The sequence below is a fragment of the Lampris incognitus genome, chromosome 1 (genome assembly GCF_029633865.1).
Source record: "Lampris incognitus isolate fLamInc1 chromosome 1, fLamInc1.hap2, whole genome shotgun sequence".
In the NCBI taxonomy this organism is placed as follows: Eukaryota; Metazoa; Chordata; class Actinopteri; order Lampriformes; family Lampridae; genus Lampris; species Lampris incognitus.
In genome coordinates this window covers 93,194,136-93,201,244 of record NC_079211.1, presented here as the reverse complement: position 1 = coordinate 93,201,244, position 7,109 = coordinate 93,194,136, and positions in this window count along the sequence as shown.

Here is a 7,109-nt window from a genome sequence, read left to right as displayed (position 1 = left end):
TGCCTGATTGCCACAGGTGTGCCTGATGGATGATGGCAAACACCTGGTGCAGTGCTCGTCACCTCAGAGCGCGAGCCGAGCGCTCGGATGTTTCCGGCACGTCCGAGCTGGGGGAGTGGCTTGAACGTGCCGGGGAGGCAGCTCGGGGCGGTGTAACCACAACAGGACCCCCCCCCCCTCCTACGGGAGACCGTCCGATGGCGTTGGGGTGGGCCCGATAGAACTCCTCCAGGAGTGCGGGGTCGGCCAGGTAGGACCGGGGAACCCAGCTGCGGTCCTCGGGCCCATAGCCAACCCAGTCTACCAGGTATTGGTACCCACGCCCCCGGCGGCGTACGGCAAGCAGCTGGTCGACATCCCAGACCATGTCACCACCGTCGAGGACCCTGGGGGGTGGAGGAGCTTGGACAGGTGGCTACCGGTTTGAGGCGCGAGACATGGAAGACGGGATGGATCTTGAGTGAGGTAGGGAGATGGAGACGCACCGCCGAAGGGTTGACGATGCGGTCGATGGTGTAGGGACCGACGTAGCGGGGAGCCAGCTTCCGGTTGAGGGTAGGGAAGGGCAGGTCCCGGGCCAGGAGCCATACCTTCTGGCCAGGTCGATAAGCTGGAGCCGGCACTCTCCGCCGGTTGGCGCTGCGCCGGGCCCGCTCTGTAGCTCGCAACATAGCGGCCCGGGCGGTCTTCCAAACGCGCCGACATCGGCGGAGATGGGCCCTCGTGGACGGGACCGCCACCTCCAACTCCTGATGGGGGAACAGAGGGGGTTGATAGCCAAGAGAACAGTCGAAGGGGGACAAACCGGTAGCCGAACTCTCCATGGAGTTGAGCGAGTACTCCACCCAGGGTAGGTACTTGCTCCAGGAGGCGGGGTTGCTGGTGGTAACGCAACGCAAAGCCGCCTCTAGGGCTTGATTGGCCCGCTCTGCCTGCCCATTGGTCTGGGGGTGATACCCGGAGGAGAGGCTGACCGTGGCCCCAATCCCCTTACAGAAGGCCTGCCATACCTTCGAAGTGAACTGGGGACCACGGTCAGAGACAATGTCCAGGGGAATCCCGTGGGGTCGGACGACGTGGGAGACGAGAAGGTCCGCCGTCTCGGCTGCAGAGGGGAGTTTGGTGAGGGCAACAAAGTGGACGGCCTTGGAAAACCGGTCGACAATGGTCAGAATGGTGTCATTGCCTTGGGACACGGGGAGGCCAGTTACAAAGTCCAAGGCAATGTGGGACCAAGGTCGGCCGGGGACAGGAAGGGGGCGCAGGAGACCTGCTGGAGGGCGATGGAGAGCCTTGCTGCGGGCGCAGGTGGTGCAGGCTGCCACGAACTCTCTGGTGTCTGCCTCCATGGTGGGCCACCAGAAACCCCTGCGGATGAAAGCCGCCGTTCGGTAGACACCGGGGTGGCAGGCAAGATGGCTGGAGTGGCCCCACTCCAGCACCTGGGGCCGGACAGAGGGAGGCACAAATAGCCGGTTCCGGGGTCCATTGCCTGGGCGCGCTGGGCCCTTCTCACCACCGATTCGATGGCCCAGGTGACACCCACCACCCGGGCCGGGGGAAGGATGATGTCTGGGGCGTCAGGGGACCCCTCGGGAAACAGACGGGAGAGGGCGTCTGCCCTGACGTTCTTGGTGCCCTGGCGGTAGGTGAGGGTGAAGTCGAACCGGCTGAAGAAGAGAGCCCAGCGCGCCCGCCTGAGGTTGAGCCTCTTAGCCGTCCGCACGTAGGTCAGGTTCTTGTGATCGGACCATACGATGAACGGCTGCCCTGCTCCCTCCAGCCAGTGTCTCCACTCCTCTAGGGCGGCGTGGACGGCCAGCAACTCCCTGTTGCCGATGTCGTAATTCTTCTCCGCAGGACTGAAACGCCGGGAGAAGAAGGCGCACGGGTGGATCTTCTGGTCCTCCTCCAACCGCTGGGAGAGGACGGCTCCGATGCCCGTGTCCGATGCGTCCACCTCCACGATGAACTGCCTGCACGGGTCCGGGTGGGCGAGCACCGGAGCCGCTGTGAACAGCCTCTTCAGGGCCAAGAAGGCGGCTTCTGCCTCCGAGGTCCAGGAGAAGGGGCGGAGGTTGGAGGTGAGTGCAGTGAGGGGGGCAGCCACACGGCTGAACCCCCTGATGAAGCGCCGGTAGAAGTTTGCAAACCCCAGGAAGCGCTGGAGTTGCGTCCTGTTAGTGGGCCGTGCCCACTCCTCCACCGCTCGGGTCTTCCTGGGGTCAGTGCGGACGAGCCCCTTCTCCACGATGTGGCCAAGGAACTCCACGGAGGCGGAGTGGAACACGCACTTCTCGGCTTTCACGAAGAGCCTGTTCTCCAGCAGCCGTTGGAGGACCAGGTGGACATGCTGGTGGTGTTCCTCCTCAGTCCTGGAGAACACGAGGATGTCATCCAGGTACACCACCGCGAACGTGTTCAGCATGTCCCGGAGCACGTCGTTGACCAACTCCTGGAAGACGGCCGGGGCGTTGGTGAGGCCGAAGGGCATAACGAGGTACTCGAAATGCCCTAGGTGGGTGTTGAAGACCGTCTTCCATTCATCCCCTTCCCGGATGCGCACCAGGTGGTACGCGCTGCGCAGGTCCAGCTTCGTGAACACCGTGGCGTGAGTGAGTGGCTCGAACGTGGAACTCATAAGGGGGAGTGTTTATTTATTTTTCACCGTGATGTTATTTAGCTGCCCTCCTTCTTTGCCACAAAAAAGAAGCCCGCTGCCACCGGGGAAGACGAGGCCCTTTATGATTCCTGAGGCCATGGACTCTGATATAATTGCGCATAGCCTCCTTCTCCGGGACGGAGAGGTTATACAACCGACCGGTGGGAAGGGCGGCCCCGGGAAAGAGATCTATGGCACAATCATAGGGACGGTGAGGTTAAGTGCACTGTCTTTACTAAATCGTGATAAATGGGAGGAACACCAGTGAGATCCGTGGGAGGAGGCACGGGTCTGAGGCCGCTGGACGGGGAGTGGGCGGAGCGAAGGCAGTTGGCATGACACGCAACGCTCCAACCCAAAATCCGCCCAGTAGACCAAGAGATGTAGGGATCGTGCCGTTCCAACCACGGTCTTCCTAACACCAGGGGCGCGCAAAACCAAGAAACTGATAGCTTCCACGTGATTACCCGAAAGGGTGAGGGAAGCAGTGCTATGTGTGCTCTTACCAAGTGAACGACCATCTAGGGCTTGGGCTGTGAGGGGTGTGTCCAGGGGGACGAGTGGAATGCCGGCCTGCCGGGCCAGCGAGATGTCCATCAAACACTCGTCCGCCCCCGAATCCAGGAGTGCACCAACAGACAGTGAGTCGTTACCCCATGTGAGAGTGACCGGAAAAAGGTGGTTGTGCTCCTTCTTGGGCTGGGGCTGAGGAAGGGTCGTCAGGCTCGCTAGGACACCCCTCACTAGTGAGCCGGGTCTTTTTGGGCGAGTTGGGCAGGCCTTGATGTAGTGGCCCGACCTCCCGCAGTAGAGGCAGAGGTGGCCACGCATCCTCTGCTCCCTAACCTCCAGCGGGAGCCGTGACCGACCCAACTGCATGGGCTCCTCCTCCGGCCTGGATCCAGAAGCCACCCAGGATTGCGAGGGGGAGTGTGAGGGTGGAGAGAGCCCACGGGACGCTGACCCAGGGAAGGCACCGGTAGGACGGACGGGGGTTGATCTATGGGAGGGGCCAGCGCGCGGGGCGCGTTCCTGGCGCCGCTCGTCCATTTGGAGGGCGAGGGTGACGAGCTCGTTGAAGGAGGCAGGGCGGTCCCGAACGATAAGATCTTTGATGGGCTCGCTCAGCCCCCTCCTGTACGCGCTCTTGAGCGCAGTGTCATCCCTGTCTGCCGCGAGTATCCTTACCTCCAAGGAATAATCTGCCACCGACCTGGCTCCCTGTTGGATGGAATGGAGGCGGCCGGCAGCGTCCTGCCCGTCAGCTGGGTGGTCGAACACCAGATTGAACTCGCGGCGGAAGGCACCATAGTCCGAGGCGAGCTGCTCGGTATGGCCTACCGCCGCTATGGCCCAGCTGAGGGCTTTGTCGGTGAGGAGGGACATGACAAGGGCTACCTTGGTCTCTCCGGTCCGATACCTGGCTGGCTGGTGTTTGAACTGAGCTCACACTGACCAAGGAAACCCCTGCACAGCTCGAACTCCCCACCGAAGGCCTTGGGGTAGGGGAGGTTAGGCTCGCACCGGGGGTTGACTCGGAGGAGGGGGAACGTCGGGACCAGGAACGGGGAAACCGGAGGCCGAGCTGGGGGCAGAGACCGAGGCCAGGGCAGGGTGGTCGCTCATCCTGGAGACCGCTGTGGAGAGTGCAGCGATCTGCGCGGTGAGGGCATCTAACGCGCTCGTCGCGGCCTGGGAGCCGGACTGAAGATCGCGGATCTCTCCGGTGACACGGGTGAAGGTAGTAGTAAGCTCTGAGCGGAGAGAGGCAAGTTGGCAACTGTGACTTCTTACTACTGCCTCTAGGGGGACGGGGCTCTGGGGCGTCACAGGGACCGTCCGCTCCTTGGGTTTGCCTGGGTCCATAATGGCTCCGACGTTCTGTTATGCTCGCGCACCAGAACCTGACCCGTGTGGCGAAACCCAAGACAGACAGACACGAGATGACTTCAAAATCTACAAAGGGGGGTTTTATTGTGGGAGGGAAATGTATGGTGAAAAAAGGCGTCCCGTTAGTGGGATGTGTGAATAAACTATGTGTGGTGTCCCGTGGTTTGCGTGTATAACTATGTGTGAGTGTTTTTAGCCTATGTGTGGTGCGGTATGTAAATGACCAGGAGGTGTTGAAAAAAATGTGCGTGCACCTGGCAAGAAAGTCCAATCCGTGATCCAAGAGGGGTTGTCCGAAAAAGTCCAGCTCCGAGATCCGGGAAGTCGAGTCCGAAAGGAGGGGTCCAGATAGAGGGACAAGAGGGAAGATCGCAGGAGAGGTCCGGGGAGAAACGTGAAGGTCGCTGGGGACGGGGGAGCCGTGGAAATCGCGGAGGGAGAGTCGAAGGGTTCAGTACGTCGAAGCACAGAGAGACGTTCTGGGAGGCTTCTTGTAGAAGGCTGCCTGATTGCCACAGGTGTGCCTGATGGATGATGGCAAACACCTGGTGCAGTGCAGCGCTCGTCTCCTCAGAGCGCGAGCCGAGCGCTCGGATGTTTCCGGCACGTCCGAGCTGGGGGAGTGGCTTGAACGTGCCGGGGAGGCAGCTCGGGGCGGTGTAACCACAACAGAATTATCAATATAACAATAAGTTATTGCACAAAATATATTAAAGAAACCAGTGCAGACATAATAGAATAAAAATAAGAGTATTGCAAAAAAAACCCCAACTATATTACAAAAACCTCAGTACAATATACATAATGTAGCAGCACATGTAGAGGGCACATGTAAAGGGCACTACAGCACATGTAGAGAGTGGGTCATAGTGTTCATAAATGGAACTACATACAATTCTGCTGCCATCAGACAACCAAAGTCTGTTGAATCCTTTAAATCCAGGCTTAAAACTCATCTTTTTGCCTTAGCCTACAATTAGTTGCCTTTAAGTCGAGTGCTTCACAACATGTACTGCATGGTGGGTCGGTTTCTGTCTCAATGAATTTACCAAGCACTGTTCTACCAACGAGATTATAGAGTATAAATTATAGAGTATATTGACTGTTACAAACTGTTCTCTTCTCTTACATGTCTTTTCTCTCCCTCTGAATGATGTCTTCGCCTTTCTCTTCTTCTGTGTGTGAATGGTGTGATGTGAGTCTTCCTTCCAACACTGCATATGAAGAAAAAAACCTCCTCCCAACAGTGAAGCATGGTGGTGGAAACGTGAAGGTCTGGGGCTGCTTTTCTGCTTCTGGACCTGGGCGACTCCATATTATCCAAGGAACCATGAATTCTCCGGCATATCAACAAATTCTTGACCAGAATCTCCTGCCATCAGTCAGGGAGTTGAAGCTGGGACGAAAATGGATTGTGCAACAAGACAATGACCCAAAGCATTCCAGCAAAACTACAAAGGAATGGCTTAAGAGAAAGAGGATACGTACTCTGGATTGGCCCAGTCAAAGTCCGGACCTTAATCCAATTGAAATGTTGTGGCGAGACCTGAAGAAGTTGGTACATACCAAATGTCCCTCCAGCCTCTCTCAGCTGGCTGAGTTCTGCAAGGAGGAGTGGGCAAAAATCCCCATAAGCAGATGCGAGAGACTGGTTAGTGGTTACAGAAGATGTTTGGTTGAAGTAATGGCTGCAAAAGGAGGAGCCACAAGCTACTAATACAAGGGTTCACATACTTTTGCACATGTTAAATTTTCAGTTTTTGTGAAATAAACCACCTTTGTTGAATTAAATAATGAAAATATATCTCTTTTTGTGTGTGTCCATTATTTGGAAGGTGTGCTTTACAAATTTGGATTTTGATGTATGTGTAATAAGCTTATTTTAATGTTTTTTACAAAAACAGTGACCATGTCTGGAGTGTTCACAAACTTTCAAGCAGCACTGTATATCCCTAGAGATCGTAAGCTCCAAGACTTCAGCGGGTGCTCTGGAAAGCATGATGAACTTAACATTGAAGAATGGGTTACATCCATGGAGTCTGCATTCTGGGTCATGAAGGTACCTGAAGAGGATCGTCTGGAACTCGTCAAACAGCACTTAAAAGATGAGGCAAGAGCAACTGTGAAGTTCATGCTTAAAGGAAAAGAGAGAGATGTCAACGAGATCTTTGAAGTCCTCCGGAAGACTTATGGTGATAAAGTCCCCATTGGCACAAAGCTAAAGGAATTCTATGACAGAAAACAAACGTCAGGAGAAACAGTGCGCTCCTATGCATGACCTACACTTTTGCCCAACTGATGCAGGCTGCTATCTCCTAGTCTGAGGAGGAGGAAGTGCAAGCACCAAGCGAGCCAAGAAACAGTACTCGTAGCAGAGGGGCCATACATGCCACGGCGGCAGCAAATGACACTTCATCCGCTCTTACGCTAGAGATTATCCATGATGCTATACAGAAGATTTCTGCTCACCAGGAAGAACTCTTTAAAGCAGCACACAGCAGTGGAAAAGTCAGGGCTCAGCAGAACGATCCTAAGAAGCCACCTCAAAGGGACACTG